This window comes from Macrobrachium rosenbergii, chromosome 12 (assembly GCF_040412425.1).
Source record: "Macrobrachium rosenbergii isolate ZJJX-2024 chromosome 12, ASM4041242v1, whole genome shotgun sequence".
NCBI classification, from domain to species: domain Eukaryota; kingdom Metazoa; phylum Arthropoda; class Malacostraca; order Decapoda; family Palaemonidae; genus Macrobrachium; species Macrobrachium rosenbergii.
The window spans coordinates 109,239,353-109,259,352 of record NC_089752.1 but is presented as its reverse complement, the minus strand read 5'-3'; the positions used below and the strand labels follow the sequence as shown (position 1 = coordinate 109,259,352).

At 36.6% G+C, this 20,000-nt stretch overlaps 1 protein-coding gene across 1 annotated transcript in view; it reads left to right on the top strand.

Moving 5' to 3' along the window:
• LOC136843857 (cell adhesion molecule 3-like) overlaps positions 1-20,000 on the top strand; it is a 565,859-nt gene that overhangs the window by 453,095 nt on the left and 92,764 nt on the right. The gene's annotated exons all lie outside the window — the stretch shown is intronic.

Here is a 20,000-nt window from a genome sequence, read left to right as displayed (position 1 = left end):
TCAATGGTTAAGCAAAATAATAATAATAATAATAATAATAATAATAATAATAATAATAATAATAATAATAATAATAATAATAATAATAATAATTTTTATGGGAATCAAAAAACTTCAATTCTCTTTAGTCATAACCGGAAAGCTATACACTCGACCAGACTAATAATGATAATAATGCCGCAAATATAGACCCATTTGAACAATAATAACGTAATTTAAAGAGTACGAAAATGCTCCTGATTTTTCCTCCGAAGAGCTCTGAAACAACACGCGATAATAATCACCTCTAATCCCACGCTGATGCGAATTTAAAATCAGCACAGGAACTGCATTAAGGGAAAGCAAAGCTTTGCGGCGGCGAGCGACAAAAGTTAGAACGACGGAGAGAGAGAGAGAGAGAGAGAGAGAGAGAGAGAGAGAGAGAGAGAGAGAGAGAGACGGCACCAAACACTAAGCAGATGTTTGAAGAGAGCGGGTTTTAACATTTCCGTGACCCTGGAATGGAGCCACTACGGCGGCAACCTCTGTTGCATTAACATGCAACAAGTACCCAGATTTACAGCTGCGTTCTCCTCATTCGGAGGAACACCCATCAGCTGCGCAGCGTCGCACTGTTTGCCTTCGTCAGCGAAAGCAGAAGATCGGCGTCTTTCTGCCTTCGTTGTCAGCTGCATGCAATTTATCAAAGCGGATCATTTTCTAGGGGATAAAGCTGGCCGCGCTGGTAGTCAAAATACCAGACAACTCATTTGGAATTTTTTTTTTTTTTTTTTATTTTCGCCTGTTGTTTTTCATGACTAAATCTACGTTAGTATCAGGAAAAATAGTTAGTCTAATTCTTTGTTTAAGCATAGAAACGGATCGTCTTAAAAATAGTTACCGTGTTAACATCGGCGTTTCCAAACTTATTGGAAATTGGGCCTTTAAACATTTGAATTATACCTACGCATAATAACAGTATATTATATATATATATATATATATATATATATATATATATATATATATATATATATATATATATATATATATATATATATATATATATATATGTATATATATATATATACACACACACACATATATATATATATATATGCATGTCCTATTTCCTCAGTATTTCGGACTAATTTTCAGGTCATCCAGTGCGAATATTGTTGTTTGGGGTTATCAGGGGAAGCAATTAAGGTCATTTCACTGGGAGACAGACAGAGACAGACACAAACGATAATGGATTAAGGTGATTATGCTACGTCGTACGAGTGGCTCTGTGGATGAAATCCCTTCTCTCAAGTCTAAATCCGGGAAACGTTATTGAACTCTCCCGCCCGCCTCACTCACAAAGTGCATTTGGAAGCTGCACGCATTTTCTTCCTCGGAAATCATTCTTGGTGTTTTTATCTTTTTTCTTTTTACGTTCATTTCGCGACAGGCGGCGGCAGGTAAATAGAAGCCAGAAGCAAATTGAGTGAAACGGTAAAGAAAAGTCGGAGGAGCTGCTAATGGCCGGCGTATGTCATTGCGAAAACCCTCCCTCCCGCCGCCGACAAACCGTCCATTGCCTGGGCGGGCGTCTTCTTTTATTCGAACCGCAACAATAAAACCCATCCGGAAAAGTCGAGCTCATTTCTCACAGACAATCACCGGCTCTAATGAATGAACGATATGGACTAAGGAAAAAAAAAATAAATAAAAAAAAACTCCGGCGAGATACGAGGAACAAAACAACGAAAAATACTAAAGCGCTCCAAGAAGAAGCTGATGTTCAAAGAACGAAATGATGCTTGATTGGAACCAGATCGTCCATCAACGGGAATGAAGGAAAGTGCTGGGAGAGAGAGAGAGAGAGAGAGAGAGAGAGAGAGAGAGAGAGAGAGAGAGAGAGAGCCTAATCAGTGAGATGGGCTTGCATGCCTTACTTTTGTCCAAGTCGGTAAGTGAGCCAATATATCGGGCTGTTAGCAGTGGCAGTAAACTAAATATTAAGTCAGTTTAAACTAGCGGCTTGCGTGCAGAGGCTTCCAGGAGGAAGAACAGGAAGTAATAACCAGGTGAGTAGCTGGGGGGGGGGGGGAGGAGCGGGTGATAGGAGAGCACACCCTGAACTATGTTCAGAAAAGGGTGGGGAACCACAAGAAAGGATAGCTTGCATCCATTCCCTGTCATAACTTTTGGAAGAGAGTGCTGTACTTTTGTTGGCGGTAATCCATTTTTTAAATAATTATTTTATCACTTTTTTTAACGCTTCGTCTGTCAGTTTTAAAAAGAATTTAGTCTTTGCTCCCATATCAAGATGGCATTTAATTTTTCTCATGATGAAACTTTTAACAAAAAACAATATCAGAATGTGTTTTCTCCAACTCTATATATTCATTTTTTCATAACCTGAAATCATTCTCCCTTTAAGAGACGAGATTATGGCGTCATTGAGCTTCATGTAAAGTTCCTATGAGAATGGTTTACAAATGATTTACATTTGCATTATAAGCACGCGCGCACACACACACACACATGTATATATATGTATATATATGTGTGTATGAATGTACTTATGTATATATATATGTATATATATATATATATATATATATATATATATATATATATATATATATATATATATATATATATATATATATATATATATATATATATATATATATATATATATATATAAAGTTTCTAAACACCCAAATACTAAGAAAACCAACTGCGAATACACAAGGCCATTCATCAAATCTTAAATGTTCATGAAATATGAAGACGATATAAAACCCTGTGGGATAAAGTTCTCTAATTCATTACAATGTAGCAATATCTCTGATGCACCCACTCCATAGTACTGCAGAATTTCTTTTTGAGATGTACATAGCTCATTACTGTTATCTATCTATAGCTTACAGATCTACAGGAACTCTCTCTCTCTCTCTCTCTCTCTCTCTCTCTCTCTCTCTCTCTCTCTCTCTCTCTCTGTGAAATGTTGATGCTTTACATGAGCCATTTTAGAATAGATAAAAGAACTGCTGTCCACATTCCTTCAGAAAATGAAAATAGGAAAACTTAAACGACATCAACTTCCAAGAGTGAAACCAAGAAACAGCCCTTTTTTTCTCAGCCAGTGAGAGAGGCGCTGCCGCCCCCAAGGCAATGTTAAGTGATATCACTGAAATTATGAGTAATGAATGACAACGGAAATAGAAAATCATCCTGAAAGTAAAGTTGCTCTGAATAATCTGCTAGTTTGGAGAGCTCACGCAGAGTTGCTGGAATGTTGTCTACAAAATAAGTACGAAATCTTTGCACGGCCGTTCCGTCTGCTTATAGAAAAAGGAATCAAGAGATTCCAAGTTTATTTTTTTTTAATATTTTTTACACAAAGGTTACAGCATTTGCGCCATTCCTTACGGGGAATTGCAAATCGATGTCCTGAGATTGCTTCATGGAATTTTAGGTGATTCACAATGGAGGAAAATTGGTTATTTTAGTTTGAATATGAATACATGCTTATGTACACGTACGAATTATATACTGTGTATATATTCTGTATATATATATATATATATATATATATATATATATATATATATATATATATATATATATATATATATATATATATACATGTATAGAAAATTCAAAATGTCACATACTTCTTCCCTACAGAAATTCAACTCAATTCAAGAAACAAGAACGCCACTGCTGAAATCGGCAACATCGTCTTCATTATTATAGCAAAGTTTCAGCGATCCCGTCCCCATCATTCGCCTGATGATGGGGACAGAGAAAGTCCGAAACGTTGCCAATAATAATAATAATAAAGATGATGTTACAGATTTTAGCACTGCTGTTCTTGTTCCCTGAATGGAATTATACATACATACATACATACATAGGCCTAAATATATATATATATATATATATATATATATATATATATATATATATATATATATATATATATATATATATATATATATATATACATAAATAAAATCAGTGAAATGCGGTAATTTGGTGACTTTATTGCTTTATTTGCAAATGAATAAAATTCTGTCACAAACGCTTATGTAAATCGTGCCTTAGACTGATAAATAAACTATTCCAAGGAACAAGCAAGAAGACTAAAGCGGCGTTGATCCGTTTAACATCAAGATCCCCAGGATATTACACATCTCGGAAACGCCGATTACGTTAATCTCCTGGGCAGAAAACCTTTGGAGGATGATTGAAATCACCTCCTGCAATAGTTTCAGGTCAGGTATTAGAAATGACTGCACCAAATTCCATCTGCACATTGGCACTGAAAACAAATTGGTGATACTCGACCATTTCACAATACTAACGTCACACTCTGAACTAAAAGGTGGAGAGAATGAGACGGAATCGTGACACAGAATGGAATAATTTCGAGGTGTACAAACCGACCGCGGCCCAATCTCTCTATCCTACTGTACCAAAGATACGTGGATGGTAGCTCTGGCCTCAAGACCCGGCATCCAAGCATCATTATGATATTCATCCTCATTAGCTTTGTGAGAGTGGGGGGCGGGGGGGGGAAGGGATATATGCTCCCTGGTGAACTTGGTTCAACAGGAGCAGTGAATTAGAATTCCACATTTAGATAAATGAACGTTATGAAACTCGCAAGGACAAAGGGATTAGGCTGGCTACGTTCAATAGTCTCGACGGTATTACAAAATTGCAATTATATTCATCTAACTATGAAGTGGGGAGATGCCTGGCGCAGTAATAATAATGTTGAATCTAACGTCCTCAGGAATTGGCACTTCACTACTTATTGAAGAATTTTCAAAGCGTCGATCATCACCATCGTCTCGAAGCCATGTTGCGTAAACTAATAACTTAACCTAATGATTCCCAGTTTTGGATCCTTGAGTTATGTGACGCGCATTTGGCAACTATTTCATTCATATCAAAAAAGTATTGGAGTGAGTGTCGAGGGCGCAAATAATTAGAACAATCGACACACATATTGGAAAAGATTATTTTTCTGCTATGACTTGCAATGCTTGAGTATTCATTCTGTTGTCACAACAAACAATAATAACTCGACAATGAAACTGAATTCCTTTTAACATGGTTCTTCAACGCGATGGAAGAAGGTAATATCACAACTTGATTACTTTTTTTTTTTTTTTTTTTTTTTTTTTGCTCCATACCAGAACTGGATTACTTTTTTTTTTTTTTTCATACCAGAACTTGATTACTTTTTCTTTTTTTCATACCAGAACTTGATTACATTTTTTTTCTTTTTGTTCCATACCAATTAGAGCAATAAAATTACTGAAAATATAACTGGGAAAACTGTCCCCCTATATATATATATATATATATATATATATATATATATATATATATATATATATATATATATATATATATATATATATATATATATATATATATATATATATATATATATATCGTAGGCAAGGTCACGGAAATTTGTATATCCTAATCTTTTAACTTCTATAATAAGCTTTCCGTGCAGTTATATGTTATTGGCTTTCTTTTCTCTTCAACAGAATTTCGTGTCCTCGTGTATTCTTTTCTTTTTTTTTAGTCTGCCTTTTGGCTGTAAAATATACTCAAAACAACTCAAAATATCTCTCTCTCTCTCTCTCTCTCTCTCTCTCTCTCTCTCTCTCTCTCTCTCTCTCTCTCTCTCTCTCTCTCAGTGTTGTAGAGCCTACATGTGTTTTTCCCCTTTTTACGTCCAAATCAAAGAGAAACTGAACGACGGATAATTCAACTCGTCCTCAAAGTTGACAGCTGGTCGTTAATTGAAATACTATATTTCTCTAGGTTCCCTCGCATTTTTTTTTTAACCCAAAGTGCTTCTCCAGAAGTATTTCATTTTCCTGGAAAATAGGAAGAGGCAGAAAATGGGAAAACAACAGCAACGGGACGAAGAAATATATTTTTTTTTTTCGATTCATCCACGAAGCCTTGTGACCCAGAAATTCACATGAACAACAGATTTCGAATGAATCTGTTCTGATAAACAGATGCTACTGTAACAACGGAGTGACATTATATAACGCAACTGCACTGGAGTCCATTCACTGCAACATCTAACATTTAAATGCTTCTTGATAGATAGATAAAATATAGAATTTAGGCGGAAGGACAAACGCTGGGACCTAAGAGGTCATTCAGCACTGAAAGGAAAACTGAGAGTAAAAGGTTACATAGCTGTAACAGGAGGAAAACCTCGCGGTTGCACTGTGAAACGTTTGTAAGAAGGGGGTGGAAAGTAAGATGGAAGAATGAATATGAATGGAGGTACAGTAAAAAGGAATGAAAGAGGTTTCAGCTAGGGGCCGAAGGGATGCTGCAAATAACCTTTTATTAGCCTATGCACAGACAGATTTTGAAATCTTTCTTTTAATCTATATGAAAAAAATTGCGTTTTTGTTTGTTAAACTCCTTACTTATATAAGTGTAAAGAGATGCCTGGAAATGGAGTGTGCGTAATGATAATAATAATAATCTTATGGAATCTCTATCATCATTAATATCATCATTATCTTCATCATCATTCTCTACTCAACACCTTGAGAACAAAGGGACGCCGTGAAATTCCACAACCAATGTCTCCTGAGTTCTAGATAGAATTTACAATTTAAGCCACAGGCCAAGAGCTGGAGCCTATGAGGTCATTCAACGCTGAAAGGAAAACTGAAAATAAGAGGTTTGAAAGGTGTAACAGGAGCAAAACCTAGCAGTTGCACTATGAAGCAACTGTTAGAAGAGGGTGAAAAGTAAGATGGAAGAAAGAATACGAATGGAGGTACAGTAAAAGGAATGAAAGGGGTTGCAGCTCGGGGCCGAAGGCACGCTGCAAAGGACAGTAAGTAATGTCTACAGCACGCCGCGTGAGGTGCACTGACGGCACTAACCCTCTTACGAGGCTCCTGGGTTCTATTATCCACAAATGTCTTTCAGCTTCAGCCTCAACGTCTCAGTCCTCATCCAGCAGGCCTGGGTCATCCACCCACAGGAGCAGCTGACATCATCAGGTACTAATCTCCCCGGAGTGGTGTGGATGACATGTCCAAGCCATTTCTATCTCCCCGTTCATCATCATTTCATCTATATATGAAACCCTTCATAATTTCCCTTTTGCACCATTTCTCACTTTATCATATCTTCTCATAATATTCTTTTAAAAGCTTTATTCTCAAATCGACAAAAATCCTTTAGATGCAAGCTCAGCGTTTCACCATGATTCATGTCCGTATATAGATCTTATATAGATTATATATATCTATAGATCTTATAGATATATATGATCCTACATTCGTAAGCAGATTCGCTCTATTTAAGTCAAGTCCAAAGTATATTCGGATTCTCGTTTATTAATCTTTCACTAAATTCCAACTCGAGACAACTTGTATCGAATATCTTTGCTCCTAAATATCTGAAAGGCTCCACCACACTAATCCTCCCTTCGTCTGATATTATTTCATCCTTTTGAGCACAATCTGTCCTCGTTATCCCCCGTTCTCCTTATGTTTAACTCAAGTACCGTCTCTCTCTTGATATATGAAGCGCGTTACTGAACGAATTTTATAATGCTTAAGGCGTTCTTGTGACTGAACAACGAAGCAGTATCATCCGCGTATCCTTCCTAAGTCAGTCAAGCTTCTGTCGCTGCTATTTATTATTATTATTATTATTATTATTATTATGTATCTTAAGTCAGTCAAGTTTCTGTCGTCGCTACATTATTATTATTATTATTATTATTATTATAACGTATCCTAAGTCAATCAAGTTTCTGTAGTCGCTATATTATTATTATTATTATTATTATTATTATTATTCTTAGGTCATTATTTTCTGTCGTTGCAATAATAATAATAATTATTATTATTATTATAATATCCTAATATCCAGTGGATCTTGTTTTCTCCCCGGGTGACGTTAGGGGAGACTATAGCCATTATCCCTGCAAACTGGTTTCCGTTATTATTATTATTATTAGGGATTATTAGGAAGGGGAGACAGCAGCGCCAAGTTCCTAAGTCAATGCTCGCCAACAATTTCTGTAATTAATAATATTAATAATTAATATAATTTTATTCTTTTAGGTTCTATTATTATTATTATTATGCATTTATTTTTAGAAGACTTTTTCTATTTTCCTTATTGCGGAAGGTGAACCCTATATTTTCATTTATGGGGAAAAGTCAAAACCAGCTTCCACAGGGAGTTTCTACAATTGTTGCCGCGACGCATTTCAAGACTCTTCTGTCATTCTCCAGCGGAGCAAACTGGCAACAGGTTGCTGAATTTATACACGGGCTTCAGAGGGGGTCATGGATGGAAATTCTGATTGGTTGCAGTCAGCGAATTAAAAGAAAAAGAAGCTCGATGAAGATTAAACAAATAAAGAGTCATTCATTCCAGCGTTATTAAACGTTGCGTGATGTCAGCCGGCTGACATCATCGGTAGTTTAATATGCTATTGGGCTGCGGATGAATGACGTCATTATTAATCTTTCTGTCGAGTCGGGATTGTCTCGAAGGGCGCCTCGCTCATCAGGCATCTCCATTTTCAGGGTTGTCGTTTTCAGGTATTCGTTGGATTTGGTGGGTGTTCTGCAAATGGAGGCCTGATGAGCGAGGCGCTCTCGAGACAATCCCTGACTACGACTTGAAAGTGTAGAATGACCATTCATCCGCAGCCCAATAGCAGCCAAACTACCGATGATGTCAGCCGGCATGACATCACGCAACGGCAGGCCAATGGGAACGCTGGAATGAATGATAATAGGTTGCGAAGATCTGTCAGGATCGAGCTTCGCCGCAGAAATTTGGCTTGAAGTTCGCTGACTGCAACCAATCAGAATTCGCCATCCATGTGGATCTTGTTTGACCTATGCAATCCTACTAGCGCCCCTAGCTCTGCTGGAGAATGACAGAAGAGTCTGTCGAAACAGCGTCATCCAACCCTGTATAACTAACTGTATGGTAAAGAAGCAGCCCAGATTTTGACTTTTCCCCATGGTAAGGGGATAGGCGAGCTGTTAGACAGCAGCGCCAAGTTCCGCGCAAGGAAAATAGAAAAAGTCTTCGCCAAAATAAATGCAGCTGAAATAATAATAATAATAATAATAATATGAGGAAAATGATGAGCATGGTAGGACTTCTTTCAAATCAGGAAAGCATCAACTATCTTACATTGCACCACGATGAATGGTGTGCAATAATTGCATACTAATAATAATGGGTAACAAATCTTTCCAAGTCGGTGTCTTAATTTTTCCACAATTTCCCAGCATCCCAGGATTTTGCTAAATAATCAATTTTCTTTTATTTTGTCATTCGATCGAGTTTATCCCTGATGAAGAGTTAGAGGAATTTATTTCTGGTGATAGAAATTCATTTCTCGCTATAATGTGGTTCGGATAGAGGTCCCGTTGAGTAACCAATTGGTTCTTAGCCACGTAAAATAAGTGAGCCAGCCCTAGGAGAGCTGTTAATCAGCTCAGTGGTCTGGTAAAACTAAGCTATACTTACTTATTTTTCCTCTTATCCCAGAGAGAGAGAGATCGTGCATGTACGTATGTTTGTACTATGTGATACACGTATGAAACGTCACCCAATATATCATTCAATCAATGTATCAATGCTTTGTTGAATTCAGGACGGTGTTTTAATTGAAACCAATTCACATTGTTTTAATACCGTACACTCAGTTTTAATTCATAAATGATGTGTTTCGTGAAGGTAAAGGTTTAACAACTGTACGTTGGTACTGCACATGAATGAGTGATGTTGACCATTTTACAACATGTACGTCACACCCTGAACTAAAAGATGAAGAGAATGAGACAGAATCGTGACATTGAAGAACATGGAACCTCCCCCCCATCCTCCAAACCCCAACCCCCAACCCCTCTCCTCGAGACAGGTTTATCACAAGAGGCAACTTGCAGTAAATATAAGCATACATGAATCACAATAGTAAATAGTTCTATGACCAAACAAGTAAAAATACGCTGAGGTTTCCTCGGTGCAACCGAGTTTTCTGTACATCGTAGGTATAATCAAGTCCCCCGATAAAAGGTCTATCTTTCGGTGGTCTTGGTATATTGCTGTATGAGCCGCGGGCCATGAAATTTTAACCACGGTCCGGTGGTGGCCTATCCTATAGCGTTGACAGAAGCACGATTATGGCTAAATTTAACCTTAAATAAAATAAAAACTACTGAGGCTAGAGGTCTGCAATTTGGTATGTTTGATGATTGGAGGGTGTATGATCAACGTAACAATTTGCAGCCCTTTAGCCTCAGTAGGTTTTAAGATCTGATAGCAGACATAAAAAAGTGCGGACGGACAGACAAAGCCGGCACAACAGTTTTTTGTTACAGAAAACTAAAATTATGAAATTCCCCGTAGGAATGGCACTTTAACCTAATAATAATAATAATAATAATAATAATAATAATAATAATAATAATAATAATAATAATAATAATAATAATAGTGACGAAATCCACAGTGGTGCAAGTGTAAATATATATTAGAAATTTATATACAAACGAGAGCTTTCAAGAACCAGATCGATTCTCCTCCTAGATGAGAATGAGAAGGAGAGGCGAGCAGGTTGTTCTCGAAAGCTCTCGTTTGTATATATTTTTCTAATATATATATTTACACTTGCACCAATTTTGATTCCTTCACCATTTTAGTGACTCTGTTATTATGAGACTCTTATGATATATAATAATAATGATAATAATAATAATAATAATAATAATAATAATAATAATAATAATAATAATAATATAATAATAATAATATTATTATTATTAATAATAACGGAGAAACATATCTACAGTTATGTAAATGTACATATATTTAAAGATAGATCTATACAGATAGCTTTCGGGAATCTGTTCGAAAGCTATCTGTATAGATCTATCTGTAAATATATGTACATTTACATAACTGTGGATTTGTTTCTCCATTTGAAGACTCATGCTACTATGAGTATATAATAATAATAATAATAATAATAATAATAAATAATAATAATAATAATAATAATAATAATAATAATACCTAAGGATAGTGTAAAAAGGAAATTAATCAATTGGCCTTCCCGTGCGCATTTAGGAACAGTACATCTGATTATACAGAATGAGTTACCTGCTGTACGTTAAATTTTCTGAGAACAGCATTCACAGTTCTTGGCATTCCTCGAATCGATGGTGGATTGAAAATCCCTGACCAAACCAGCAATAATTTCCGGCTATAAAGCATACTTATTGCTGTCACTTACCGTCATCTGCTAATCTGATCAATAAGTTTGAAGCCCAGGTATGGCTCGTGAAGATACAAAGAACAGTGTCACCACCTACGTCATTGCCCCGTAGGGGGGTTAGTGTTGTACAGTGCACCTCACGCGCGGTGCACTGTAGGCATTACTTAAGGTTCTTTGCAGCGTTCCTTCTACCCCTAGCTGCAACCCCTTTCATTCCTTTTACTGTACCTCCATTCATGTTCTTTCCTCCATCTTACTTTCCGCCCTCTTCTAACAATTGTCTCATAGTACAACTGCGATGGTTTCCTCCTGTTAAACCTTTGTAACCTTTTACTCTCAATTTTCCTTTCAGCGTTGTATGACCTTATAGGTCCCAGCGCATGGCCTTTGGCTTAAATTGTAGAATTATGTACTTACGCCATTGATAGTTCTTTGCATCATCTAAATTTGATCTAGCATCTGAGCCACACTTCTAAATTTGCCTTCATAAGCATTTTCCTCCTTTCACAGCTGCTACGCCTTCAAGGCGTTATTAATCACTCAGAAATATAATGTTGGTAATAATTTACAGATACATTTTTCTATGCACGACCAACTTTCGTTACAAAGGACGATGATGGCGTTATAAGCCGCCTATAAGAATTATAACGGGGGAAAATGTCTCTACGATTTCATCTTCTATAAGCACAAATACATAGGGAAGACACTGCACTATATACAGATTGTAACTGCCCTTTAATGAACACAATCATAATATATAATGGTCATCACTTAACTATGTATTTTTGCTAATCATATTCCTTCTATGAGGTCATTCAGCGTTGAAACGCAAATTGACAGCAAAAGGTTTGAAAGGTGTAGCAGGAGGAAAACCTCGCAGTTGCACTATGAATTAACTGTTAGGAGAGGGTGGAAAGTAAGATGGAAGAAAGAGAATATGAAAGGAGGTAGAGTAAAAGAAACGAAAGGGGTTGCAGCTAGTGACCTAGGGCATGCTGCTAAGAACCTTAAGTAATGCCTACAGTGGCCCGCACGAGGTGCACTGACGGCACTATCCCACTACGGGTTTCTAGTTCTGATAGAATAACTGTTATATAGGTTTTTCAGCATACACTGTAAGTTACTGCAGTAAATTGTACGTCTCAAAAGTGCTTTGGTAGGATAACTTATCCATTTTTCCTTATCATTTTTACTACTTATTCTAAAATTTCCTTTATAACTGCAGTACGGTATAAAATCCGTGGTTTTCTGATCAAATACGTTTTCAGATGTCTTCACCTCACGCACTTCCTAAACCTTTGGATATTTTGGGAAAAAACGGAATTCCTATCTTTAATCCATTAGCATTACGATGATTTAATAATTTACAAGCATTTCTAGCTACCTCTCAATGTTTTTTTTTTCATCCCTTCCATTCGCGCGTTGCGAATGATACATGCATTACAATAAAACCACACACTCTGTAGGGGAATCAGAGGGTTGGGCGCCTGCAAAAAAAGAATCTGATGTAAGAAATACATTATGCATATGGTATGTAATTTCATTATACAGTTGGCGAATTCACCGCATCACGAAGACATTACCAAAGCATTTGCTTAGCACCACCCACGTTGCATGCAAGAAGGCGACGTCTGCGTGTATATGTGTGTGTGTGTATGCATGTACGTCTGTGTGTGTCCTACGGCCTGTTACAAAACGTTGCAGTTTCACACTGAACTTCAAACTGCAGGCATAATTCACGAGGCTCTCTATCGATTTACTATGAAGGGTGATATAGAATGGACAATGTTAACACGATAAGATTCAATAAGCAGAAAGGAGACGATGGCTGCGATAATGTTGGTGATGAAATCGAAGCGGAGGGTTTTCCACTTCGGATGTTGTTTTCAGCAACATGTACTGTACGTGTCTTGACGGATGTTTTACTAGTTTCAAGTGCGCTGATAGATGAATCAGTCATTTATCGTCTCTGTAGAATTCATAAGGGTTTACTAAAGTCCTTTATAAACATGTGCATCATATATATATATATATATATATATATATATATATATATATATATATATATATATATATATATATATATATATATATATATATATATATATATATATACATATATATATATATATATATATATATATATATATATATATACACTCATGTATATACTTGTATATCCACAAAGGTCCTGTGAATGAAGTATATATAGATATATATACAGTATATATATATATATATATATATATATATATATATATATATATATATATATATATATATATATATATATATATATATATATATATATATATATATATATATATATGACATTTTATCACATCACCGTGATTCATATACAGTCAGTAAGCTACAAACGTCCTTTAATATCCAATTCGCTCTACCTCGAAATAATATATTTTCATATATGTTACCGAGGGGGAATTTTTTAGTTGATAATAAGTTCGTCGTCCCGTGGGCTCGAATTAGCAAAGGACAAGAACTCTGGACTACAGTGGACACATTAACCCATCCGGCCACACTTGCTGGTCGGATGTGCGTCCACTGTAGTCCTGTGTTCTTGTCGTTCGCTGGTTCGAGCCCACGGGACGACGAACTTATTATCAACTAAAAATTCCCTTCGGTAACATATATGAAAATATATTATTTTCGAGGTAGAGCGAATTGATATTAAAGGACGTTTGTAGTTTACTGATTATATATATATATATATATATATATATATATATATATATATATATATATATATATATATATATATATATATATATTCTCTAATTCCACAAAGGTCCTGTTGATGAAGTGTATATATATATATATATATATATATATATATATATATATATATATATATATATACTTGTATGGAAACAGGATCTTCTGGAAGAGAGGACAGATTGCTCCGCCTTGGCGGAAGTTCGCTGGTCCCTGAAACTATTTTGTAATTATTTTTTATTTTTATGGAAAAAGTTAAAAACGTATGTCGAAATCAAGATGCGAATTTCGAAATGACAACAGCGTGGAGTTATCAGAACCACGTTAGTCAGCAGTTTTAAATACAAAAATGTTTAAACTTGAATAAAATTTTAAAGACTAAAGCTGACATCTATATGTTCACTGTTTGATAAAATACCGACGATCCAGTCGCCCGAAAGGAAAGGCAGAGTGAACGCGTTCTCTTTGAACTGGAACAGCGTCCTTCCTCATTTTCTCCGCGTTTCAGTTTTCGCGGAAAACTTTCCTCCTCGAGGTAAATGAGCACGACGACGACGACGACGAGGAGGAGGAGGAGGAGGAGGAGGAGGAGGAGGAGGAGGAGGAGGAGGAGGAGGAGGAGGAGGAGGAGGAGGAGGAGGAAGCTAAGTGATGAGCGTCTTAGTTGTATAAAAAAAAATCTTGACGAGGTTGATATCTGACGCTAGGTTTTCGATGCCTTCGCGATTAACATCCGGGAGAGCCCTCAAGAAACTGCGGAAATAAATATGTGTTGGGTCCACAAATATATTCTATAATATGCTATAAGACTATGTAGTGAAATGCCGCACCTATGAAATTTTAAATGCTCTAAATTCGTGGACACTGCTGGGTTGGGGAATTGGGTAAAATTCTCTGGCATGTTACGGGTGCAGCCTGCCCAGGAAAAACCTCAGGTACAGAAGTACTTAGGTTAAGTTTCATGTATCACCTTTGTGGGTCAATTGGTAGCGCACTGGCCTTTCATTTAAGAAACTGGAGTTCGATCCGAATGAGTCTACATTTGTTACTGACAGTCAGACGTTACCAACATAGCTACATTTGAGTTGACCTTTAATAAGCTTTAATTTGTAAAATGTTCAATGAGTAATTCTAATTTATATAATGTCTTCCTTATATTTTCCTTCTTCACCAGCTAATTTGGTTTATCGTTGTTGCAAATCTCTGAATGAGCACTGTACAGTCGGAGTAAAAAATCTGACGACACTAGCGCCAACTCTAGACAACAGAAGTAAAAAGTTGTGAATTACTTCATATTTTATCGTTATGCAAAGAGACATTGTTTAATTATTTTCTGTAAATTTCTGAGTAGTGTTTTTGGTCTCATCTGGAGATATCATAAATGTAAAACAGACTCCTCGTCCCGTACTATCCACTTTAAATTAATATTAAATGGACCTCTGGTCTCGAACTATCCACTTTACACGAATATAAAACAGGCTGCTGGTCTCGAACTATCCAATTTACACGAATATAAAACGGGCTTCTGGTCTCGAACTATCCAATTTACACGAATATAAAACGGGTTTCTGGTCTCGTACTATCCACTTTACACGAATATAAAACGGGCTTCTGGTCTCGAACTATCCACTTTACACGAATATAAAACGGGCTTCTGGTCTCGAACTATCCACTTTACACGAATATAAAACGGGCTCCTGATCTCGAACTATCCAATTTACACGAATATAAAACAGGCTTCTGGTCTCGAGCTATCCACTTTACATAAATATAGAAAGGACATCTGGTCTCGAGCTATCCACTTTACATAAATATAAAACGGACCTCTGGTCTCGAACTATCCACTTTACACAAATATAAAATGGGCCCCTGGTCTCTAACTATCCAATTTACACGAATATAAAACGGGCTTCTGGTCTCGAACTATCCACTTTACACGAATATAAAACGGGCTTCTGGTCTCGAACTATCCACTTTACACGAATATAAAACGGGCTTCTGGTCTCGAACTATCCACTTTACATAAATATAGAACGGACATCTGGTCTCGAGCTATCCACTTTACATAAATATAAAACGGACATCTGGTCTCGAGCTATCCGCTTTACATAAATATAAAATGGGTCCTCTGGTCTCGAACTATCCAATTTACACGAATATAAAACAGGCTTCTGGTCTCGAACTATCCACTTTACACGAATATAAAACGGGCTTCTGGTCTTAACTATCCACTTTACACGAATATAAAACGGGCTTCTGGTCTCGAACTATCCACTTTACACGAATATAAAACGGGCTTCTGGTCTCGAACTATCCACTTTACATAAATGTAGAACGGACATCTGGTCTCGAGCTATTCACTTTACATAAATATAAAACGGACCTCTGGTCTCGAACTATCCACTTTACACGAATATTAAACGGACCTCTGGTCTCGAACTATCCACTTCGCACGAATATAAAACGGGCTTCTGGTCTCGAGCTATCCACTTTACATAAATATAGAACGGACATCTGGTCTCGAGCTATCCATTTTACATAAATATAAAACGGACATCTAGTCTCGAGTTATCCACTTTACACGAATATACAATGGGCCCCTGGTCTCGAACTATCCACTTTACACGAATATAAAATGAGCTCCTGGTCTCGAACTATCCACTTTACACAAATATAAAAAGGGCTCCTAGTCTCGAACTATCCACTTTACATGGCTATAAAACGGGTTTCTGGTCTTAACTATCCACTTTACATAAATATATAACGGACTCCTGGTCTCGAACTGTCCACTTTATTACATAAATATAAAATGGACCTCTGGTCTCGAACTGTCCACTTTACATGAATATAAAACCGACCTCAGGGCTCAAACTATCCGCTTCATTTAAATATAAAACGGACTCCTGTTCTCGAACTATCCACTTTATATAAATATAGAAGAAAATCCTGGTCTCGAACTATCCACTTTACATAAATATAAAACAAACTCCTGGTCTCGAACTATCAACTTTATATAAACATTAAACAAAATCCTGGTCTCGAACTACCCACTTTGTATAAATATAAAACAAAACCCCGGTCTCGAACTATCCACTTTACGTAAATATAAAACAAACTCCTGGTCCCGAACTTTCCACTTTACATAAATTTACAACTCCTAATCTCCAACTATCTACCTTACAAAAATATAAAACGAACTGCTGGTCTCGAACAGTCCACTTTACATAAATATACTCCTGGTCTCGAACGATCCACTTTACATAAATGCAAAACGGACTCCTGGTCTCGTACCATCCACTTTACAAAAATCCATCTGAGGAAAAAAAAAAAAAACCCTTTCTTTCACGATTTCTCCTGAAAAGAAATGCGAGAGCAATCATCGGTACAAAGAACAGCTGGATGCATTGCGATTGGAACCGGAAATGAGCGGTCATTACATCTATTGCATATTAATCATCTCATTACAATACGTGGGATTTTCCTTCTTACCATTTTCCGTAATGAATATGTTCTTCGGCGAGGTAAATAATTTCCCATTTTTCGAGGATATTTTCTGTCGTTAAATGTATTCTTACAGTTTTCATATAGCTGCTTTTAATACGGGTCGTATTGCGTTCTGTCACAGACGTCTGTCAGTCAATACTCTGTTTGTCTATTCGCCTGAGCCTGTATTCGCTTCTCCTTCTGAATTACAGTTCCTAACACACACACACACACACACAGAGAGAGAGAGAGAGAGAGAGAGAGAGAGAGAGAGAGAGAGAGAGAGAGAGAGAGAGAGCAAATATGTGCGCGCACATTTACAAGAAAAGTGTTATATGAATAAGTATTTGATCAAGAAAACAGAATAAAATGTCAAACAAATCAGGCAGAAAAAAACGATAAAAAAAAGCAGCTAGCCAAGAATAAGACTATGTTTGAAGGATGTCGGTAAATCTTTGAAGTAATATCTTGCCAGGTTTCACTATGGATTAGAGACGAGACGATAGCATTCAATTTAAAGTGGTACCTTTGCCTCATAAGATTCCTTAGGTGCCTAAGTGTTATAGCTTCCCTATGTGTATAACTACACATAAGGAGATACAGAGGAAGGGTTTAGGTGCCTTGAGAAATTATAGAAATGGAACGCTACCCATTTTCTTCAATCAATGTATTCATATTTTCTTTAACTCTAGGAGTGGCACCACGGGACAGCTGAATTTCGTGGAGGTGGAGTATATTGGGGAACGGAAGGGCCAAGTGATTTTTATCAAAGGAATAAATGGAAACCAGAGCTCGAAGGGTACTGGGGAACTGAATGGAGAGAATGGCAGAACTGCCCTGAGATAAAGAATTGAAACTCAATGTGACCCCAGATTACTGGTGGGCGCGTGTATGAGCGCTCATCATAGTGCACAGAAGATGAAAGATGTCGTAGATAACTTGTAAAATGCCAAAAAAAATTGTATTATGGATTAGTCTAGGGTACTCACCGTTGAAGGAGATATGGCAAAAAAGTCTGTGCCTAAAGAAGCTCCCCCGTAGGGAGGTAGTGCCGTCAGTGCACCTCATGCGGTGCACTGTAGGCATTACTTAAGGTTTTTTGCGGCGTGCCTTCGGCCCCTAGCTGCAACCCCCTTTCGTTCCTTTAACTGTATCTCCTTTCATATTCTCTTTCTTCCATCTTACTTTCCACCCTCTCCTAACAACTGATTCACAGTGCAACTGTGAGGTTTTCCTCCTGTTACACCTTTCAAACCTTTTACTGTCAATTTGCATTTCAGCGCTTAATGACCTCATGGGTCCCAGTGCTTGGCATTTGGCCTAAATTCTATATTCAATTCAATTCAGCTAAAGAAGCTCATTTATTATACTCTAGAGAATATTCATAGAAAGCGATTTTTTTTTCTTTAGCAGTGATATGTCAGTTTTGGGGGTATGCTGATGGGTATATATATATATATATATATATATATATATGTATATATATATATATATATATATATATATATATATATATATATATATATATATATATATATATATATATATATATATATATACATATACATATACATGTATGTATATGTATATATATATATATATATATATATATATATATATATATATATATATATATATATATATATATAACCTCTCTACAATACAAGCAATTTCACAATGCCTGATTCTCAAAGTAATTGACCAAACGACCAAATCCTGCGATCGGGAATAAGTGTGTATTCAGAATCATAAATGAGCGAAGAAAGAACAATAGTAAACTTGAATGTATTAGTAAATTTTGAAATAATTACCTCTTTCGGAGAACCAATCATAACCCCAGTTCCGCAGGGAAATGAAGAGAATTTCATTTCAACTATTATTGACTTAATCAACTTAATTGGTCATTTTAGAATTTTGAGGGTTGCAAGGGATCGTCTCGACTCACCTGAAAACCCGTTATGCCAACAGAAATTGTAGAACAGATGCAAGACTAATCTAAAGATAATTGAATTACAATAGATAAGGGAAACTCGTTGGTCTGTTATATCTGTCTCTCCCACTGGAATTTCTGTTCTAATATCGTACGGTCTCTGCAAAGAGAGGCCGAATTCTAATTGAAATTCATAAGGGGTTTTATGCTCTGCTGATAATGTCCCTCGAACCATTAGGACTGACGACTGTGCTGCGCCTTTTGGTTACTCTGTGTCATGGTTTGTGTTTGAATTCATGCTCATTAGTATCTATTACTCCCAAACAAATCTGAGACTTTATTTCCTCGAAGTGGGATAGTGCTGTCAGTCCACCTCAAGTGGTACACTGCAGGCATTACTAAAGGGTGTCTGCAATGTCCCTTCGGGCCCTAGCTGCAACCACTTTTTAGCCATTAACACTTCGCCTCTTTAATCATGCTGTGCAACCTCTCTAACTATTGCTTCTTAGTGCCACTGGGTGGTTTTCTCGCCGTTCCACCTTTAGATCCTTG